Raw genomic sequence first — 22929 nt, 5'->3', positions numbered from 1 at the left:
TAGCGTGAAACGTTTTGGATCGATTACTTAGGAACCCTTATACCTAAAGGGTTGAATGACCATTATGAATTGCTATGCTATCTATGATGAGATCTCATCCTTGCGCAACTCCATATTGTTGAAACATTTGTACCTCTGTACTTAAACCCACTGTCATCATCTACTGTTACACACCTTGCAGTACTTTCCCATTTTCACCCGGGTATCTCGCTAATTTTCTCTGTCGGCAGTTTTTTCTACCATGCCTATTTTAAATTTTTATTTTTCATCTTTTGAGTAAGTATACATATTGGTTTTCCTTGCATCTCACACTAAAACATGATCGCTAAATAAAGTTTAACTTTTTTTTAGTTATCTCATTTGAAGTTGATAGAGGGGCTGTGAGAAAGTGCCATCTTTCTTGCATGGTATGCCCCCACTTTTTGCTGAATGTACTTTGACTGAGTGTGCCCTGGACTCCTGCCAATCAGGTGCCCAGGGCCTATGTTCCTTCCCTAAAACACACAAAACCCAAATTGGCAAACCCTGGTCACATGTCAGCCCCTGGTAAATGGTACCATAGGTACCCAGGGCCTTGTGACCAGGGAAGGCCCCTAAGGGCTGCAGCACTCATTGTGCCACCCTTAGGGGCCCTGTACCCTTACACACACACACACACACACACACTGCCTTTGCAGGCTAGGTGTCTGGGCGCAAGACAAAAACAAAGTTGACATGGCACACATCCCTGTGTACCATGCCCATCACCTACACTGCCATGGCATACATCAGCCACCCCTCTAGCTGGGTGCCTTATGCCAATGGTATGGGCGCAGGAGCCCTGTGCCCCTACAGTACCCAGGTCCATTCCTGAGCACTGTAAGTGCAGTGCTGCCATTTAAGAGTACATGATGCTGAGAGCTCGTCAAACACGAACTCCACAGCACCATAATGGCAACACTGAAGACTGAGAAGTTTGGTATCAAACTTCTCAGCACATTAAACCCACACTGATGCCAGTGTGGGATTTAATGTACCAAGCACCCCAGAGGGCATCTTAGAGATGCCCCCTTAAACCTAACCTACAATCCACGTCTGCTCTGAGGCTGCCTAGGCTGTCACACAGCAGACCTGTTGCTGGACCCCTGGGTGGGAGAGCCCCTGCTCTCCTGGGCCTGCAACAATGCACATCCTGGGCGAGGTGCTAGATCTCCTCCCCCAGGATGGGCAGGGGGAAGCTTCAAAGGCATGCCGCCACTGTGAGCTTCCCCAGGCTACTGCAACCCCCCACTCTGGCGGGAAGCTTGGCCGGAAACCCCAAATAAGGAGAGGGGATGTGCCAGACTGCCAACCCCACCTCCCAGGTGGGGGAGGCGAGGTGAAGCACATCTCCGGGCTCTCGCCATCTTGAAGATGGGAAGACCTACCCTATCAGGACTAGGCTACCGCCCCCCTCCCACAGGAGAGAGGCAGGATAGGGGGTGTACCCACCCCAGGACAGGGGCCCATTGGTCCCTGCCCTTCACCTACCTGTAACACCCCTAAATCTAGTATTTAGCGGCACCCTGAACCTTCCTTCCCCAGATTCCAAAATACAAAGAAGAGCAAGAAGAAAGAAGACCTGCCCTGCAGCTGCTAAGAAGAGGCCTGTCGACCCTCGAACCGGCTCCTGCTCCAACCCGCCATCTCTTGTTGCCAGCAACCTCACAAACCCCGGAGGACCTGGCTACCTTTTGGCTCTAAGCCCCTGGGACTCCCAAGAGTAGAGGCTCTACTCAAAACTTACCTCTAATCCCTGGCAGCAGCCCGGAACCGCAAACCCAGGTCACTCTGCACCAGCCAAGCCTGGCCAGTGCCAAAATGAACAAAGACCACGAGGACGACCCCACAGCGACTGTGACCCCGAGTCCGGCACCCAAGGACCTCCCTCGACACTCCTGAAGAAGCCTTCAGCCTCAGAACAAGGTGCCCCCCTACCGCGATCAACAGAGGGTAAGATTTCCCGAAACCAAAAGGCACCCCTGCACGCGACGCCCCGCGGCCCCCTGTGCCCAATTCCGGGGTACCTACCTATCCTCCAACTACCCAACTTACCTCTAGAAGTGGTGGTGGCACCTGAAGAATCCTCGTCCCCCGAGCTTGCAGTCTTTTTCTAAACCAGAGATTTCCCATTGAAATCAATTGAGCGCCCGTAGGCTCAAAAGCACCCTGCACCCTGCCGCCCGAGTGGCCCTGGCAGTGCAACCTCTACACCTACCTACTTCCCCACTTGCCCTGAGTAAGTGACCATGGGCCCAGCACCCACAGCCGCGTGGCTTGCTAGTCAGCAGCCACCAACCAAGGCCCCCCTATCCCTTATAGGATAACATTGGGCCTAACTCTCTCTGCACCCGGCCGCCCTAGAGTCGCTGAGGGTGAACCAACTGTACCTACCTGACCCTGGGGGAACCCTGAGTCTATGCCCAGAACCTCAACTCTGCCAGTCGAGTACTTGCCTTTAAACCGATAACTATTTTCTTCATATGGTAACATTGACTGGCTTTTTCCTGAAATTTCTTTTAAGTGTGGACTTTTCAAATCTTAAAATATTCACCAAAAATCAGCCGAGTAACGAAAACGAAAATACTCACCTGCTCCTAGGTGAGCTCCCAGTGCTGGATCTTGGTGCCCAGCACTGACTCTGAAAAACACTTACAACTGTACTTACCAGTAACCCAATTTTCTCCCATAGGAAATCATTGACTGTTTTTCTGTGAAATTTCTTCTAAGTGTCAATTTCTGCAATCTTTAAATATTCTTTAAAAATCGTATAGTATCTGAAAACGTAATTACTTACCTGTTTTGGATAAAGGTCCCAGTACTGAGTCTAGGCACCCAGTACTGGATTACAAAAGTAACGAGAACATACTGTACCTGCAACTTGAATTTTCTTCCGTAGGGAATCATTGACTGTTTTCTTTGAAATATTTAAGTGTCAGCTTTTAAAATAGCTAAATATTGTTTAAAAATCATCACAGTAATTAAGTCGACTTTCATCACTTGATTCTAAGTACTGACCCAGGACTGAATCTAGGATCCAGTCCTGGAATTCCAAAAGTAATCCTAAAAATAATCTGTTGCAAATAACTTGAAATTTCCATTTGAGCTCAATGCATTGTTGTGTTTAAAATAGAGTTGCCTATTGCAACCACTTGTAACTGTTTACAAAAGTCAATTGCATATTGCAAAAATATTTATATAAAGCATCTCATTCTGAGAAAGTATATTTTAAATCCAATTGTTGGTTCTAAAATAAAACAAGCATATATTTTTTTGATATATAAACCATTCGCCTAGAGTTCAGTTATTGAGTGTGTGAGACCATTTGCTGACTGAGTGTGTACAACAAATGCTTTTCACTGTCCTCTGATACTGCCTTACTGCTCGATCAAGCTACCACTTTAGAGAGTAAGTTTATATCTAACTTTAACCTCTGTCAACCCTGGGGGACTGTGGACTCTGTACACCTTGTACCTATTAAGGAACAGTATATACAGAGCCACTTTCTCACAGGGGCTTTGCGCCTATCAGCTTGCACACTAGCACCGTACAATGAGGTCACGTGACCCGGAAATTTCACACAAGACGATCGGTTTAGTGTCTTCTGCAGAACACTTTGCTGAATCGAGTTCTCCTCTGGACTCTTGACAGACATAGCCTGCATATACTTTTTGTAGACACAGTAGGTAAAACCCTTTTTTTAATTATCTATCACGCTGCCTTCTGATTAGCTTCCGTACAGTGTAACCCGGGGCTTACTTTGCCTTGACAGGGACACGTTCCTGAGATCACGAGACTGGTAAGCGTTTCATGACGTTAGTTCAGCGTGTACACTCTTCTCCTTTTTCATGATTACTTCATGTACATCACTCATGTTTTTAGCTGTGGATACATCACACGTTTTTACAGCTCATTCTACAGGGCCATTTCCATCTTTTTTCAAGTGCTCTTCACGAAGGTTGCTCTCTACGTAGGTATTCACTTTTTTTTCTGTCTTCCGTCTCACGTATCAGGGGGATGCTGCACCAGGGCATAATACACTCTTATAGTGTCTTTAATATTTTACTATCTCCGTGCACTATATATATTTTGCATGCCACTATGGCACTATATCTCAGCAGACACAGATGTTTTTAGTCTCTGGTTGCATTTTTTCACGGAGGCTTTTACCAACGCACATATATTCTTGTTGTTTTTCACACATTTTGTTCTCATGCCGGCACTTTAGGAGATTGGGCACAAGCACAGACCCTATCATTGATGTGAACAGTTGGAATCATACATGTACATATATTGTTGATTGAATTTTTCTGTTTTTTTCTCGTTGTACTGTCCCGGCAGGAGGCCTTTAATGATTTCATCTTTGTTTTGAAGCATTCCCCTGAAGAAGGGTTTAGCGAAACCCGAAATGCATTGGGACCATTGTCAAACTTTATAAACACAAATTATATGCTTTTAATAATGTGTTAAAAAACCTCTTGATATGATACACAATCAATGAAAGAATTGATGCGGAATTGTACAATGTACAGATAAAACATTGGTTTCTGATTTAACTTGTTTTGAAGCAGTTTTTTTATAACTTTGTTCAAATTCGTTGGGATACTCTGCCATAAGTAATGTAATGTTATAGTAGAAACCTTAGGGACTAGAGCTGTGCGTTGTGAGTCAAAGTACGGAGGCTGTCCGTCACTTTCCTCTCATACATTTAGTCACAGGACCACTAGGCATGTCCTTAAGCTCACAGCTGCACGCACCGTATACAAGTCATTATCACTTGACCATAGTGGTTGATACGTTACACATTCCGGGTGTGCAGGTGGGAAACCTGTCTTCATTCAGCAAGATCTAGAGTGTGTCTTGCAAGATGTGTGGGGCCTGTATCGATCTTCTCCAGTCTCAAGGTGGCTAGGTCTGCCAAAACTGTTGAGGCGTCCACAACAGAGGGGATTTCGCTATGTACATTAAATTTCCCCAGAAGTATGAAATGTTTAGTGGAAATAATGTGGGGAGCAATTAATTCCATGAGTTGTAGTGAAAAATCCTGAAGGGGGCCTGGCGGCCGATAAACGAGTGCACCTTTCCAGCAAAAGTGAGTTTGGGAGTCAATTCTGAACACAAGAATTTCTAGTTTGTTGCCACTACGTTGTTCTAATGTAGTGATCTTGATGGAGTCCTTATGGACTATGGCTATTCCTCCTAAGACTGCTTATCAAGTTTTTGAATACAGTAGCCATCAGGGATCACCACCGTGATTGCAGGGATGGTGTTGAGTTTGAGCCAAGTTTCCGTTAGGAAACAGATATCGGTGTACCCCGAGGAAAGCAAGTCCCATATTTCTATAGCGTGCTTGGGCAGTGATCCAACATTGGCCAGGTTGCAGTTCCAGTCCCGACTAGAGTTGCAGAAGGATTGCTTTAGAGGAAGGGGAGTTATCATTAGTAACCAACTGTGAGTGTCCCTTGCTTGTGTCGGCTGTCATGGAATTTACCTGCTGAGGTTCTAAGCGGTGAAAACTGCAATCGCTACACACGAAGGGTCCTTCCATCTCCGAGAGGGCCTTGGAAGTACATTTGGAATAACTTGTACTTCTTAGTGGTAAGAGCTCCGTGCAAGTGTAGGTATGTTTCAGACTATGGCCAAACCCTGGGTTAAAAGGAGCTGTGGTCCTGGCTCCTGGCAACGGCTGGGCGCAGACGGGCTTTCCTTTGGCGCGCGCCTTCAGCGTTCCGGCAGCGCGCCCGCTGCTCACGTCTTCTGCACGTCAGGAGGAGCATGGATTTAAATGGACCCAGGAAGCAGCAATAGCACTAACCCTGGGCTCCCTCCCTGCCCGAAAGTAAGTAAGCAAGGAGAACACCACCGCTAACTCCCTCCACGCAATCTGGAAGTCCCATGGTTGACCGGGGGAGAATAGTGGTGAGTCATAGCCTGGTGGGAGAGCAGGATAAAGAAAACCTGTTGGTGAGGTGAGGAGGTGTCTGTTAAAATATCGGAGGCTAAGAAATATCAGCAATTAAAAAGGAATAAAACAAGTAAAACACAATTGACCGAGCTTAAAAAATAAAAACTGTTACAAGTGATGTAAAATAACAGCGTTTAAGTAGCAGAGGTAGCCTTACTCTACTATTATGTGAGCAGACAGGACAGTGTGGAGTCGTGGATTATGTGTTGGGAAGCAATTTGTCTTTGCCAGTAGGTGCGATGAAGGTGAATTTTTTCAGTAGCAGCCTATCTGGCTGAGACTTCTACCTCTCTTTGGTGGATCATGAGTTGGAACTTCACCCTAAAGTCATGGAGGCCTTCTACAGATTGGGATGTGCAAGTGTCCTCAGTTTTGTGTCATTCACTTCTTTCAATCATGCCCTTGAGGATACATTCATGTAAAGTCTTTGAGCCTGCTATACATGCTTCCACAGATTCATGTGGAGGGTGCAGGTGGAACAGGCACTGCTGATCCTGAATTCCTCACACTGGGCAAGGATGATCTGGTGCACCAATCTGTTCCCTTGGTGTTCAGCCATCTTTCTCCTCCTACACAAGGTGGCACTGCTTTCGCAGCAGATAGTCGGGTCCTTTGCCTCAGTTGCTCTGGCTGCACATGTAAGATTAAGTGGTCCCTATTAGTCCATTTGCCTCTCCTATGATGATGCAAATGTCATCTTGGCTGCTGAAAACCTGCTGTGAAGCTAGTTTGAGGGTCAGTGATACAAATCTGTTCAATGGCACAGATGAGAATTCTTGGGTACCATTAAGTTATGATTTCTGACATCCTGTGTTTCACACACTCTTGCACAGCAGAGACTGCAGTAGCTACAATCAAGAGTTATCTTCTTGCCCTGAATCCCTAATCGACCATTGTTCTTTAAAGCACCTTTTGTGACACATTTCTAAAAAGCTTTGCTTTACTTGTTTCCTCGCACGCCATTCTTTATTCCTCAGTGACATCTGAACATTTTATTGACGTTCTTGATTTCCTCTCCTTTTGAGCCATTGGACAGTTGTCCAGTTCAATTGTTTGTTAAAGATGGTGTTACATTCAGTAACGTCTGACTCTGTTAACCCACCTTTCATAGCTCTGTTTTTTACCTTAACCAGTTTGTCTGACATATCTTCCCTACCTTCTTGCTAAAGTGGTTTCAGCATTTCATAAAGGCCAGACTTGTACTCTCTTGACTTTATTTACTCTCCTTACCTACCAGGGAGGAGGAGAAATGGCAGAGAATGGATCGCAAGCATCTAGGCGCATACTAAATCAACCGTACTCACCAGGACAGTGTGGATGACCCACTCAGCCAGTTTTTTCCTCCCTCCGGGGCTGTCTCCATAGCTTGTCACCCAAGTGCATTTTGCTGTTCCTAAGGACTCAGAAGGATTGATCAGCTGGGGACACAGTCGGCGTTGCGAGTGATTCCTGCTGCCCTCTGAAGCGGCTTGTGCCTCTTCTGCGGCTGCTGCTGGTGTCTCGCGGGCGGTGCGAGCTTCGGAGCGTGTGTTTCGGCGGCGGTGTCCTGTTTCCGCGTTTGGCGGTTCCATCGTATCGGAAGGTGAGGAGGAGGAGGGCATTCCCGATTACCAGCGGATTACTGGGCGGCGGAGGTTGGGAGCAACCAGATGGTACGGCCGCAGTATGTGTCTGGCCGGAAATGAAAAAAAAAAAAAACGATGTGCTAATTTGAAAAAGCTCTAACCGGGAGAGCCTTTTATAACGTGGGAAAGAGACAAAAATAAATAACTGAAGAGCCCCCACAGCAGGCTTAGATGACCTTTGTTTGTGCTGCTCGGTGCTTGACCAGGGCGTGAGGGACTGCGAGGCACCGCGGCTGGGAAACCAGCTACAGCTGCGGCCTCCTCCCGGACACTCCCTTTTTTGCGGATTACTACCTATTTAAATCGAGATTTGTGACGCGGCGCAGGACGAGCGCCGGGCGAAGCCCGGGCCAAGGGCGGGCCCGTTCTAGCCCGTTACAGACCGAGTAAGACCGGACCGGGCCCCCCTACTAACATTTTATTTGTGTGTATTAGACATCCCTGCTGACTTGTAAATATCTCCTGTTAAATAACTTTTGTATCTGTACGTTATCACCCATGGCTACCACACGAGGGAGTAGAAACAGGATGATCAAGGATACAAGTAACATTACTGGCCCATTAGACAACTTCATCGTAAGAGCAAATTCAGTTATCGATCAAGGAATTGCTCTCATGGAACGAAGAGTGTCACAAGATCTACTACTAGCTAAACGCTCCTCTTTGGGCCTGTTTGCGACAGCTAAAACTCCCGATAATATAGGTAACAAAACACCCCTTGCTTTAGTACAGGCGGATATACATAGCATCCCAAATGTAGTAGATTTGTCCTTTTCTATGACTGAATGCATTTCCTCCTCGCAACTAGAGAGGTCACCGATTCTTGTACCGGAGCCCCTGGTGTTAGAACCTCGGTCGCAAGACTCAGTTAATACCCAGATGATGAGAGAGAATGAGGGTGCAATTCCAAAGACTACAAAATACCCTAATAGAAAATACAAGAAATAAGAATCGAAAGTAAATAAGTATACTAAGTCAAAAAAAATCATTGCAACCGGGGAGAAAGGGAAAGGAAAACCTCACATTAGAGGGAAAGAACGAATTGAACAAGAGTTAAAAGAGAGCCGAACCAAAAATTGTACTATTGTGGATAGCCAGTTATTGGAATACTCCAACGCTGCTATTTCTTCGCCGATGTCATTAAACCCTGAGCCTTTGCAGGCTGATCATAATTTAATCGAACACATAAGGGAGCTTTTTAGAACATTTCTTACCCCATTAGAAATTCGACTGAAGAAGATTGAGACACAGCTAATAGATGTGGCTGCTTCTCTTAAGACCTCGTCTAATATCGGTCCATCAAAGGTTGTGGAAGGGATAAAAAAAGGTACAAAAAATGTACTAGTGGGCCCCCAATCATCTAAAGTTTTAATAAACGTTACAAAAGCTAACACCCTGACACCTGTTAACACTGAGAACTGCATAACAGAAAAAATTCATCAGCCTTCTGGAAATTCATGTATAAATAAAGATTCTAACAGGGATGCTAAATCGGGAAATATAGTCATAGATTTGCCCCCAGAAGTATCGCCTTACTTGGTGATTCTAACGGGCGTCCCCGAACTGAAAGAGGATAAAGAAGAATCCTATGAATCCCTGAAAAACAAGCCCAATATTGGCTTAACACAAACCGACCACTTCCCTCGAATAAGACGAGTAAGATCCTAATGGTCCGTAGGGTTTCCTGGGTGGGGGCAGAAAGAAAAACACTACAGGGGGACTGTATCCTGGTCAATTTTGAAGACCGGGAAACGGTTGATTACATCTGCTCCTGGGGGAACCAGCATATAAATGAGACTATCCAAACCAAACGATTATCTTTTTTCTACCCTCCTAGATCTCATCTTTACCTACCAAACGATGATAACTGGGTGACTGTAAAAACTTGTGACAGAAGAGCGGGCATAAATAAATGGGGGAGGCAAATTAACAGGGGTTTAACACATAGCGACACCTGGAGAGGACTACCTACATCAAATCGCTATAGTAGCTTAGAGACGGTGGATTGACTCCATCAGACTGGCGTTAGTTTACCGCCTCATTGTTCTAGTAGCAATAAAAAGTACAAAAGCTTAGATTACCTATTAAATGATCCCAACAGAGAAGCTAATGAGGGCGGGATAAAAAACCCGTTAGATTCTCCGATAACAACCAAGGCTTCATTTGACGAATTTGATAATCAAGAGTCAGAAATAATTACACATTCTGACCCTGGTTTAAAAATTGCTTTATCTCCGAAAACTGCCCGTCCTATAGCACAGCCCGACATGGAATACAACTTTCTTTTGGTAGAAACACATCCATCTGCGGCTTGCCCTTCTGATGAGGAGTTAGATACTGAACACAACATTTCCTTGATGGAATTAAACCCGCGTGCAGATTGCTCCCCTGACAACGAATGTCAACAAGTAATAGCAAGGGGAGAGCTTACCCTTCTATCTTGGAACATAGCAGGTCTAGCAAACAAGGTAGATGATTCCATCTTCTGTGACCTAATCGAAAAGAATGACATTATCTGTCTTCAGGAGTGTTGGGAGCAGGTTGAGATTCATCTTGCAGGGTATCGCACATTTTTTACCCCTGCAACACAGTCTAGGAGAGGCAGAAATTCGGGGGGGCTTTGTACCTATATCTCTAACATGGTAAATTTGGAAATAAAGAAACAGAGTACAGAGGGGCATAATTTTTACCAGGTCCTCTGCTTAACTGCAGGAGGAAATCGACTTATACTAATTAATTTATATAATAATATCCCGAAGGACGATCTGAACAAAGCATTTGAAGATCTAAACAATTTAATATTCGGTGCAATTGGTTCGGAACAAAGTGACACATGTATCATTTTGACAGGAGATTTTAATTGTCACTTATGCCCACATAACAATTCTGGTATATGTGGAATGGTTAACCTAATTGGCGACCCATGTACACATTTTGAGCATACTGCAGTGGGAAACATGTTTAACAGTCTAATTTCTGATTGGGACTTGGGGTTTGCTAATGAACTGTGTACGCCTCAGGTCCATTTCCAACCCACCTTTAACGGGCGAGGTTTAGAGTCTGTTATAGATTACACCTTGGTTAGTATTTCTCATAGTCGTAAAGTCCTGATGTTTAAAACATTAGACACCGCTATGAGTGATCACTTTCCGATTAGCTCAATTTTCCTTATCGATAGGGGAACTAGAGCTGTCCCAAACGTAGTGGAAAATCTCTCCCACCATGCCATTTCATTGGCAAGACAAAATGGATACGCCATAAAATGGAATAAGGTCGACCCTTCTAATTTTCTTCAGAACCTGATACTGGACCAATATAAAAATGTCAGGATTTGCCTAGAGGATCATCCTGATCCTAGCTTGACCATTTGCGCCTTTGACCAGATTTCTTCATTTATCGCTAAAAAGTTGACAGGAACCCTACGAGAAAAGGCCCACCAAAAATTCCTTGGGTGGTTCAACTCGGACTGTTCTAAGGCACACTCTAACTTAAAGCAGATTTTAAAGAAAAAACCTAAAGATATGCTAGAGGTTAGAGCTGCCAGGGCAGTATATAAAACATCGATAAAAAAACGGAAGCGGGAGCTCAAGGAGAATGCGTGGAACGCATTAGTAAAGGCAAGCTCCTTGAGAGATAATATTTCGTTCTGGAAAGCAGTAAATGCCCCCTTCTTCGTTGAAAGGAACTCTGATAAGTTGGACCCTATGATAGAAGAATCAACATGGGTGGATCACTTTACTGAGCTCTATAAAAAAGATGTCTTGCATTGTATAACCTCTAAACCCCTAACCCAGCAGCCTGCGATCGAACCTATTGTTCCTGTCTTATTTCCTGTGGGGATTGTTTTTTCCCCTTCTGAAGTGGAATTGGCCCTACAGGAATGTGCTAGAAACAAAGCCCCCGGGCCTGACGGGGTCCCGGTAGATATATATAAAGATACTGTCTCTTTGTGGGCCCCCCTGTTGACTAATGTGCTAAATAGTTTTAATATAAAGGGATTTCCATCGACATGGCAGGAAGCCATTGTGGTTCCTATTTTTAAAAAGGGAGATCGAACTGATCCCAAATGTTACAGGCCGATCTCCCTACTTGATTCACTTATGAAAGTGGCGGGTAGAATCATTTTAAATAGATTGCACACGTGGGCAGAGGAATGTGATGTTATTTCCAAGTTTCAGTACGGTTTTAAGGCTGGCCTAGGTACTGTTGAACAAGGGCTCAACTTGGCTTTAATAACTGGCAAGTACATGAAGGCAAAAAAGGGTAATCTTTTTATGACCTTTGTTGACCTTAGTTCAGCATTTGACTGCCTGGATCACGACGTTTTATGGGATACTCTATTAGGTTTGGGCATAGATTCAAACATCCTTATTTTTATTAAAGCATTATATAGAGAGGCAGGGGCCAAGGTGCGTTTCGGAAATAAAGGGGAGTGCACTGGCAAATTTCCGATTATGAAAGGTGTTAGACAGGGTTGCATTCTGGCACCTTTTCTTTTTAACCTGTATATAAACGAAGTGGCAGATTTCTTAATCAAACAAGAACTAGACTATCCTCAAATTGATGGCACCACAGTTCCTATTTTATTATACGCTGACGATGCGGTCATCATGGCTAGAACTCAGTTGGGCCTTCAAAAGGCATTAACTAGTTTTTCTTCCTTTATGAGTTCTAGGGGTTTAAAAATAAACATAGGGAAAACCTTTACCATGTGCTGCTCGTCTAAGAATAAATTACCCTGTAAGACTTTTATTGATAAGTCTAAGATAGAACTTACTACCACTTTTTCATACTTGGGGAGTGTTTTTAATCAAAAAGGTACTTGGAAAGCAGCAATTAGGGCCAGGAATTTTGCCTTTGCTCGTACCATAGGAGCAATTAGACAGTTTGCCAATAAATTAGGGGGCAGGCCTGTACGTATTTTAACGGATATCTACAAGTCTAAATGCATATCAACCGCTTTATATGGATCTGGCATATGGGGTATTGCAGACCCCCAGGAAATCCAAGTAAAAGAAAACAGTTTTCTCCGCTATCTATTAGCGGTCCCCAAATCAACTTCAACATATATATGCCATAAGGAATTGGATTTGGCCTATATATCGGATCTTATTAAAATCAACCCATTACTCCTATGGCATAAGATATGGACTTCAGAAGAAACTGTTTTTAATAGATCTATTTTGAATGATTGTCTCAGACTAGAGAGATGGAAAGACATTCATTGGATCCTTTATGTTAAGGAGTTTATGACTAAAATGGGCCATCGAGCTTTTTTTGATAACCCCTCCTCGCTATCTTTGATCTCCAGAAAGGCCTTCAAGAAAAGTTGTCTTGATTATCTGGAGAGCAAAAGATGGCTTGAGGAGAGGACTAAGTCTTCTGTAATTCAATATAACGCATTTGCCCAGGGCCCTGGCTTGCACCTTTATCTGTCTCCTGACTATCCTTGTTATGACAGAATGTTGCTATCGCGCCTGAGAACTGGTACCTTTTACAGGTTGATAACACTCCCAGTGAGCAATGATTGGTCTTCTAATCTAATTAATTGCCCCTGTGATGATCTTGCCTTGCAATCTTCAATACATTGTGTTTTCTTTTGCAAGTACTATGCTTGGGGAAGAAAGAAATATTTGATTCCCCTTCTTAAGATCTGGGGCCTAAGAAGTGCAAACCTGCGTATCTAAAATTGCTCCTATTGGAAGATGAAATAACTATTAGTGCAGTATCCAAGTTTTTAAAATTCGCTATCCGATGTAGATTTACTTTGGATTAATTTTTGGTAGTGTTTGCTTTTACGTCTGCTATCCCCTTTTATGATGAACATAACTTGTATGAAATTCGATTTTGTTTTTAATTATGTCTCTTTTGATTGTGCTTTTATGATTTTAACCTTAAAAATCGAATAAAGCTATTTTGACTTGACTTGACTTGACTTGACAGTGTGGATGATCTGTTGTTTTTGGGGTTTGCTCCAGCAAATCATAAGAGGCAAGGTGATGCCCAACTGCGCCATTTCGTATAAGGTGATCCTGTGTGTCAAGATATGGTATGCTTTGGCCTTGAAACACAGTCAGACTGGCATTCCTGCCCAGTCCACTAGTGCCAAAGCTGACTTCTGTGACTTGCACCATAGTCGTACCGGTGGCTGACATCTGCTGGGAGGCTACATGGTCACCCCTACATAAGTTTGCTAAATATAGTTTCACAGCCCAAACATGTAGTGAATTATACTTTGCAGGTGCTGTGCAACATGTTTTTCTTCATTCATTGGTACTACTCATTACATCTTCCCTGAAGGCATTGCTTTGGGAGTCATACTTAAGGTGAAGAATCTGCAGTAAGATGCATCAATCAGAAGTAAGTTACTTGCCATGAAAAGATTTGACTAATGCGTGATTTTTCTGAAAATACCTCGTCTCACACCCACCTGCCTTGATAAGGCAGTATCGTATATAATAATGCATTTATCCAGTATTGGGGTATCTTTTATAGATTCACATGCTTAGAATCTTCCCCGCCAACGAGATGGGAGTCTCGCGGTGCAATAAAATATATACATAATAGTCATAAAAAACATTACACAATAGGCTACTACGGACAGCAAAGTAACTACATTAGCCTATCTTAGTCCTTTTGTAAAAAGAACCAAATTTGGAACACAGTCAATCAGGCTGCAGCACCCTCTTAGAACACCCCACAGAGAGGCAAACCCTCAGATTTTCTACTGCACGTCGTGTGACAGGGAGTCTCCCTGAGCTCTACTCAGTTTCCTTCACCTTTGGTTGAACTTTGTGAGTAGCTATGTCTGATTCTTCTAAGAAACTTGTTTTTGCCTTGTTCTTCATGTGGGAAGAAAAGACACCATTTTGAAGGTCCCCACAAGGAATGTATGTACTGTCTTTACCCTGCTCACAAGGTTAACGACTGCAGAATTTGTAGAACTTTCCCTGCCAAGACTTTGAAAGACAGAGAAGGAAGATTGCTAGTTTGGCTGGAGAAGTTGAAGGCTACATCTGATGTTGTTTCATGAGATGGCAGTGTTAGTCCTCAGGTGTCCATCCCTCTAACCAAGAAGAGGGATAGATCTGATGATCCCCCTGAGCGACAGAGTAAGACCTTGAAGAAGCCTCACTCTGAGACTGGTCACTCTTCCTCTAGAAAAGAGCTTTCATTCTCTTCAGAGGTGAAATCTGGTGAAAAAGGAAAGATTTCAGTGAAAACTGCCTCAAAACAGCAAAAGAGTCAATCTGAGTCTATCAGGATCCCGTCGACGTCGAAAAAAGCACCGTCGATGACGAAATCTTCTCAGACGGTAAGTGCTTCCTCTTCGTCGACGAAGAACATCCCGTCGTCGATCGCTGCGTCTTCGTTGCCGTCGACGATACCAACGACGACGACTAGTCATTTCTCGTCGACGATACCAACGACGACGACGACTAGTCATTTCTCGTCGACGCCTACCTCGTCATCGATGGGACACCCGCCATCTACGCTTCCGCCGTCGCTCGACGACGATACAACTCCTGTCGACCAGTCAGTCGACAGCAGCGGCTTTGACGACAACATTGTTGACTGTTTTTTCCGTCGACGATAACGTCGACGGTAGCTTCTGTTATGGCTATTTCGACTGGTACTGACTCCCCGTCTATGTACATCTCGTCGACGCTGAAGCGTAAAAGACCTGCATCTTTACAGATTACACCAGTTTTGACATCAAAATTATAGTCTACTTTCCCATCTTCAAGAAACTATTATCGGGACGTTTCTCATATTTCACCTCCTAGTCACTATCTTGAGGAGTCAGATGATGATGGACTTTTTAGCCTAGCACACAACCCTTCTCAACTCCGGATTAAATATCAGGATGAAGACTATGAGGAAGAGTACAATGAGCCTTGTGAGTCTCTACGAGGTCCTCAAGAGACTTCATTTCAGCAGGAACCTATGGTGCAAATGTCTATTGCCTTAATGCAAGATCTGACGGCTATGTTAAGGGATTATAATGCACGTTTTCCAACAGCAGCGCCTGTTCCAACACAACCTACTACGCCTCCTGTTTTGCTGATCGCAGGTTCTTCTGCCCCTATTAATGAACCTCAGGATGTTTTACCTGCTCCAAGTGTAGTCCAGGATGATGATGACGATACTGTTGCAGAGGATGGGGAATTACCAAATTCTCCCATGACTGTGGATGAATGGGATGAAATCTTGATTCCTAGGCCATCTTCACCAGTTCCTCAGGCAGTAGATTCCCCTCCTGAAGATATTGGAGGTTTTCATGCAATTATGGAGAGGGCAGCAACCCAATTTCATCTTCCTGTGTCTGTGAAGCAAACAGATTGTTTCCTTTACGTTTTTAAAGACCAGAGTAGGAAGTCCGTCAGTTCTATCCCTATAATAGATCATATCTGGGTAGAAGGAACTAAGATAATGAAAAATCAATTTTCAGTGCCTGCGATTCTTTCTAGAATCGATAAAGTACAAAGCACCAGATAATGCTCCTGCTTACCTGTTTGGACATCCTAGACCCGATTCCGTTATTTCACAGGCTGATCAACGTAAGTCTCGGAATCCATCCATTCCTGTTACAGCATTTCCGGATAAGGATGGGAGGTGCCTTGATAACATTGGTGAGTGATTTACCACCATGGCGGGTGCTTCAGTTCGTGCTACAAACTCCCTGGTGATTCTAGGGAGATATGACCGCCAATTATGGTCGGACATTGTTCCATATCTCGATTACTTACCTGATGACAAGAAGCAGGAGGCAAGAAAAATTTTCCTTGAACGAGGAAGGGCTGCATCCGAAATAATTTATATTTCTATGGACCTAGCCTCCTTGGGCTTTCGTCAACTAGCTGAAGCAGCAGTCCTCAGACGTCAGGGATGGTTGAAATCTACCACCTTTTGCCCTGAGGTCCAAACAAAGATTTTGGACATGCCATTCGATGGTGATATGTTATTTTGAAGACACATAGATGAGGCTCTGCAAGACATCAAAAAAGATACTGACACTGCCAGAGCCCTTGGCACCTTACAATATAGGAAGACTCCTTTTCTGGTATCTAGGGTCAGAGGATTGTATTACTTTCATGGTGGCTATCAAAGATACCAGTACCAAGGCAATCAGGGAAGATATAACTATCAACAGCAGCAGTCCTACAGAAACCCTCCAGCCGCTGCTTATAGACCGCAGAATAGAAGATGACAGCCTCAAGGCAGGGATTCTGCTAGAAAACAGTGATGACGACTTAGCACCTGCAGCAGCTCTGCCACACCTTTACAGGTTTCCGAATGTATCCCGACATCTCAACCATTGGAAAAGATTGACCACAGACAAGTGGGTCTTGGATATTTTCAAATTTGGGCATACCCTGGAATTTGTCAGTATCCCTCCTTCTCACACACCTTTAAAGAAATATCCTCCACATCTTGCTCTTCTCAGGAAGGAAGCAAAAAGCATGCTCTCGAAAGGAGTGCTAGAAAGAGTGCCTCGCTCTCAGGTGGGGAAAGGGTTTTATTCCCGCTTTTTTCAAATAAAGAAAAAGTCTGGGGAATGGACCTATCCTGGATTTAAGAAAGCTGAACAAGTATCTTTAAAAGAAATCCTTTCGCATGGTCACTCTTTAAGAAATCCTTCAGCTTCTGGATCATGCAGATTTCATAACAACATTGGATCTCCAGGATGCATACTTTCACATCCCCATTCACCTCAAACATCGGAAATTCCGTTGTTTCACTGTGGCAGGTGCTCATTTTCAATTCAAAGTCCTCCCCTCCGGTCTACGTTCAGCCCAGAGAGTCCTTACGAAATTTCTGGCCCCGGTGGCAGCTCAGACTTCAAGGCATACAACTTTTTCCTTATCTGGACGACTGGCTAATAAAGGCTCCTTCTTTTCGGCAGGCTTCTCGAGCAACGTCCACATGCCTTCAACTATTTCAATCCCTGGGACTGTCCCTCAACATTCAAAAATCAGTTCTTTGTCCTTCTCAAAGGATTCAATTTCTAGGGGCAGTGTTGGATACTATCCAGGACAAGGCTTTCTTGTCCAAAGAAAGGCAATCATGTCTGATGTCTCTGGCATCAGACCTCCAAAGAAGACGGTTCTCTTCTGTGAGAATCATCAAATCATTCCTGGGAATACTATCCGCAGCAATTCTGTTGGTACCTCGCACCCGTATAAGGATGATGCCGATCCAAGAGGAACTAGACAGTCAATGGCTGCAGCTCTCGGGGTTGTTCGACGACCTAGTGAAAATAACTCCAATTATGCGGGAAGCGCTGCTTTGGTGGCTGTGCTCCAAGAATCTCTGGCTCACTTTTCTTCCTTCTGTGCTGGAGTTCATCCTCACTACAGATGCCTCCCTAGAAGGGTGGGGCACACATCTTCGAGATCTTTGCATATGAGAAAAGTGGTCCGCTGCGATGGCAAAGATGCATATCAATTTCCTAGAGCTTTGAGCCATTTTCATGGCATGGCAGTCCTTTCTCCCAAGGCTTCAAGGGTCAACAGTTCTCATCAGAACCGACAACACCACTTGCATGCATTACTTAAACAAGCAAGGAGGTATCCGTTCACACATACTGTCTCAAGAAGCTCAAAGCATTTGGGAATGGCTGCTTTCTCACATCATCACGATAAAGGTGGAACATTTGCCGGGAATTCATAACACTCTAGCGGACACTCTGAGCAGGACTTCGAAGTCCTGTCACAAATGGCAGTTGGATCAATCAGTGGTGAAACACATATTTCGGATCTGGGGCAAACCAAATCTAGATCTCTTTGCCTCCAAAAACAATCGGAAGTGCCCATTCTTTGCCAGTTGGGAACCAGAGAAGGGCTCGTGGGAGAACGCCTTCATGATGAGATGGACAGGGATCTTTGCTTACGCATTTCCCCCCTTTCCGTTGCTCCCAAGACTTCTGCGCAATGGTTCTCATTGCTTCGTGGTGGCCGCATCAGCATTGGTTCACGGAGCTTCTCCTACTGTCCAAACGCAGACCATACCGCCTTCCTGCAGTTCCGACCCGGTTATCAATGAGCAAGGGCCAGATTCTTCATCCTCGTCCAGTCCAATTGCATCTTCATGCATGGTTTCTGGATTCATAGAATTGAAGGGGATAGATTTACCTCAGGATTGAGAGCAAGAGCTCCTTCTACTTTAAAGACTTCTGCTTTGAAATGGAAACAATTCTGTTCTTGGTGCAGTGACTGGGATATACATCCTTTACGATGGTCTCCAGATAAAGTTCTGCCTTATCTTCTTTCGTTATCTAAGTGTGGTCTTATGTTTACGTCTGTTAAGCTACATTTACCGGCCATATCGACCTACAGACGTTCTGCAGAAGCTGCATCCCTTTGCTCTAATCGCTTGATCAAACAATTTCTATAGGGGCTTTTCCGAACTTTTCCACCCGTCAGAGCTCCTCCTCCAGAATGGAGGCTTAATCTGGTTTTACAACAGCTCAAGAAGCATCCATTTGATGGGCCTGTTCACAAAGCTGACCTCAAGAACCTCTCTTGGAAAACAGCACTTTTAATGGCACTCACCTCTGCTCGAAGAGTCAGTGAAATCTAGTCTTTCACTATCAAACAATCTTATTTGAAATTCACCAATGATTATGTCCTCCTCAGAACTAATCCAACGTTTATTCCGAAGGTTCCCTCCACATTCCATCTTAATGAGCCTGTTATACTGCTTTCTTTCTTTCCCCATCCGTCTTCCTCTGCTGAAAAGACTTTGCATACCTTGGATGTTAAAAGGTGTCTGAAATTCTATATTTCACGTACTGTGTCCATCAGACAGTCTGATCAATTGTTTGTTTCTTATGGTGGTCAAAAGCCAGGAACAGCTGTTACGAAATCCACTATTGCAAGGTGGATTGCATCTACTATCCAATTCTGCCATTCTAAAGCTGGACATCCTTTAATTTTGAAACCCAAAGCTCACTCCACAAGGGCAGTGTCTTCATCTACTGCTCTTTTTGCCGGAGTACCTTTGATGAAGATTTGTCGTGCTGCGACCTGGAAAAATGGGCACACTTTTACACTGTATTACTGTCTCGATCTGGCGACAGAAGCTGAATCAGCTGTCGGTCAAGCAGTGTTAAAAAATCTTTTTAAATAAGGTAAGCCTCTGTAAGGAGGTGATTCTATCCTTACATGTTAACATATACATGGTGTATTATTTCTTTCTGTTTTTCATACTGTGCTTCTCACATACATATCTGATAGAGATTACTAGCCGCAGATTCCTTCACGTAGAATTATCCCCAGGCGTGAGCCTGGATCCGGAAACTTTTTGCCACCGCATCCCTGGGCGCCGGGGCGACATCACGCGACTCCGCCCAAGCTTCCGCGTACGTGATGACAGCGAGATCACATGAGACCCTCCCCGGCGCACCCACATCAGTTTTTTTATGTATATAATGCTTTCCCTTATTGGGGTTAGAATGTTGTATTGCATTTCTGTATTGGTATTACGAGGTATCTATTGTTTTCTTATGATACCCACCATCCACTATACAGCAAAAAAAAAATTACTGCTAACTATTCAGATTCTAAGCATGTGAATCTATGAAAGATACCCCAATACTGGATAAGAAAACGAGTTGCCTGTAACTTCAGTTATCCAGTATTGGTATCTTTCATAGTTTCACATGTGACCCACCCTCCTCCCCGGAGAGGATTACCTTATTGCTATTACATACTTACTGTCACTTGTGCTACGGAAATCTGAGGGTTTGCCTCTCTGGAGTTTTCTAAGAGGGTGCTGCAGCCTGATTGGCTGTGTTCCAAATTTGGTTCTTTTACAAAAGGACTAAGATAGGCTAATGTAGTGACTTTGCTGTCCATAGTAGCCTATTGTGTAATGTTTTTTATGACTATTATGTATATATTTTATTGTACCGCGAGACTCCCACCTCATCGGCGGGGATGATTCTAAGCATCTGAATCTATGAAAGATACCAATACTGGATAACTGAAGTTACAGGTAAGTAACTCATTTTCTTGCCTTTTATTGGCACTGTTCTTGATGTGCTTTCCATCCCTCTCCACAAATCTCGTTGTGACTCATAAAACGCAGCAGGTACTGTTATCAATACTCAGGTTAGGTCCCTTTTGTGCGCTGATGGTCATCTCCAGCTGGCAGAGTTGTGGTTGGATGGGGCCTGCTGGAGACCTGCCGGTGCGTAAAAACTTTTCTGGACTAGTCTGACGTCTGGAAGAATACTTTTAGGTGAGGAGTCTAAAGGAAGATCATGTATCGCCCAGAAATATTATTACCAAAGATGAGTAACTTTTTTTTCTCTGCCAATACATGTTATCTTATTTAAGGCTGATGTGGAATTCAAAGTTGAATAATATGGCATGCATTCTTCTAGTAGGTGTGCACGCCCCAAAAAATATTTTTTTATATACCTGCAATTGTATGCTAAGTGGAAGAGCAAAGAAAGGTGCAGAACGACAGGCAAAACAAACAAGTGCAAGTATTCAAGCAGTCTTCATTGATTTGAGTGCATATGGGCTTGGCCGATGACATTCAATATGTCCATGAGCCTTCTGGGTCACAGTTGTGATGTAGATTAGCTCAGTAAAATAGAGGTTGTGATATGCTCATTATTAGCTACAACAAGCAAGACAGCATAATGGCATCCTCAACTCTGTCACCTGTTTTTTGGTAGTAGTGGGGGCACCTTCAAATTGTGCGCAAGTTGTGATTAGCAGTAGTACCATTACACGAGAATGGCGCATTGATACCAACCAAGACATATCAATAAACTATTTCTAATAAAAACATCCTATTTGAAGCGGTTTGCCCATTGTTACATGAATCATGCTGAAACACAAGTGTGTGGCATTATAGCACAAATGTACATTTCATATTGTTTATTTTCTTCTGTTCTAATTTCTTCATAGCAGTTGAACAGCATAGTGGATAAGTATTAGTGTCTCCATAAATGATTTCTTCTGTTTGTACATAGTGGAAGTGGTTTCAAACACTCGAGGTAAACATTTTACAGATTAACATGGTAAATAGTCTCTTCGAAAATAGTCGTTGTATGGCTGATGAATGGCATGTGACATAATTTATATGGGCCACGTTCTTAAATGTGTTTACCATAGATGCGAACTGGGGACAACCATTTGTGTGTCAAGTATCAGTCTTGTCAAAGAAAAAGCCAACATATTGAGGATGGCATTTGATAATGTATTAAAATAAGTGTTTGTACAGATGCCATATTGGCTGGAATTGCATATATAATTATACCGGGGACTGTAATTGTCGTGCATAACTTGATGTTTGGCTGTGAGTAGAACTGAATTAGTTACATGCTTATCATAGTGTGTTATATTTGATCAGCAAGTTGGGAGTTTTAATGGTGTAAGTTGGGTAGTTATGAAAGATGGCCACGTGAGCATAAATTGCATATAGAGGTATTGACCACTAATACAATAAAGGACTTTGTCATACATTCACACCAGTACAGAGATCTGGGCCTAAATCCATCGTTTATTTGCTCACTATGCATTCCAGTTTGAACCCAGCCATATGCAAATCAGTCTTGACCCTGTGCCTCATGGGAACAGTCCAGCCCGAACTGCCAAGCCAGGTCCTCCCTGGACTGGAAACAAGCATCCTAGGACCGGTTTTGGGGTTTCACCCCTCTTCAGCCAGGATAGCTCGATTCCAGTGGCATGGAGAGCACGGGACCCACGTCTGGGTATACCGGTCCCACTCGGTGTGACACATGCAAAAACAGTTGATGTACAGAATGCAGAACACTGTGCCACTGGAATCAAAATCTATTGACTGGAGGTGAATGTTTTGATTTGTTCTGCATTCCGTCCATCAATTGTGTGTCTTTTGCTGGGGTTATAATCATGGTAGAACTGGTCATAGTGCAACGATAAAATATTATGTCACTGTTTTCTTGCTGTTATATGCAAAAGTATACGTAGTATCGTCCAGTATAGTTGGTGAATGATGGAACAGTGTTGCATTACTCGGAAGACGGGCTCTGATTGCCATGCCATGAATCCGAAGGCTTTACTGGAGCAGTCTCAAAACCTGTTGGAGCCCCAGTGCTAGGCTCCGAGTTGTTCTTGTTCAAGAGGAAGGTCCCGAGAATGTTTGCGGAGCACGTCGACCAACGCAGACCACTGAGCGTCGTTGCTCTAAGCCTCTGTCCCTAGAACCTCTTTTTGAGACGACTCCGCATCTCCCGACTTTCACAAGAGCCAGAGCGTGTCCTGCCCAGATTCAAACGTTTTATGATGCCTTGCACCTCATATTTGGGCAGCCTGGCTCCAC

The 22929-nt window shown here is 43.9% G+C and overlaps 1 protein-coding gene across 1 annotated transcript in view; it reads left to right on the top strand.

Moving 5' to 3' along the window:
* Window positions 1-22929, top strand: part of DDB1 (damage specific DNA binding protein 1) — a 990203-nt gene that overhangs the window by 811628 nt on the left and 155646 nt on the right. The window lies entirely within an intron of this gene.

The sequence above is a fragment of the Triturus cristatus genome, chromosome 3_2 (assembly GCF_964204655.1).
Source record: "Triturus cristatus chromosome 3_2, aTriCri1.1, whole genome shotgun sequence".
Lineage (NCBI taxonomy): Eukaryota > Metazoa > Chordata > Amphibia > Caudata > Salamandridae > Triturus > Triturus cristatus.
The sequence above is the reverse complement of the archived record's forward strand: the minus strand, read 5'-3'. Positions and strand labels throughout refer to the sequence as shown.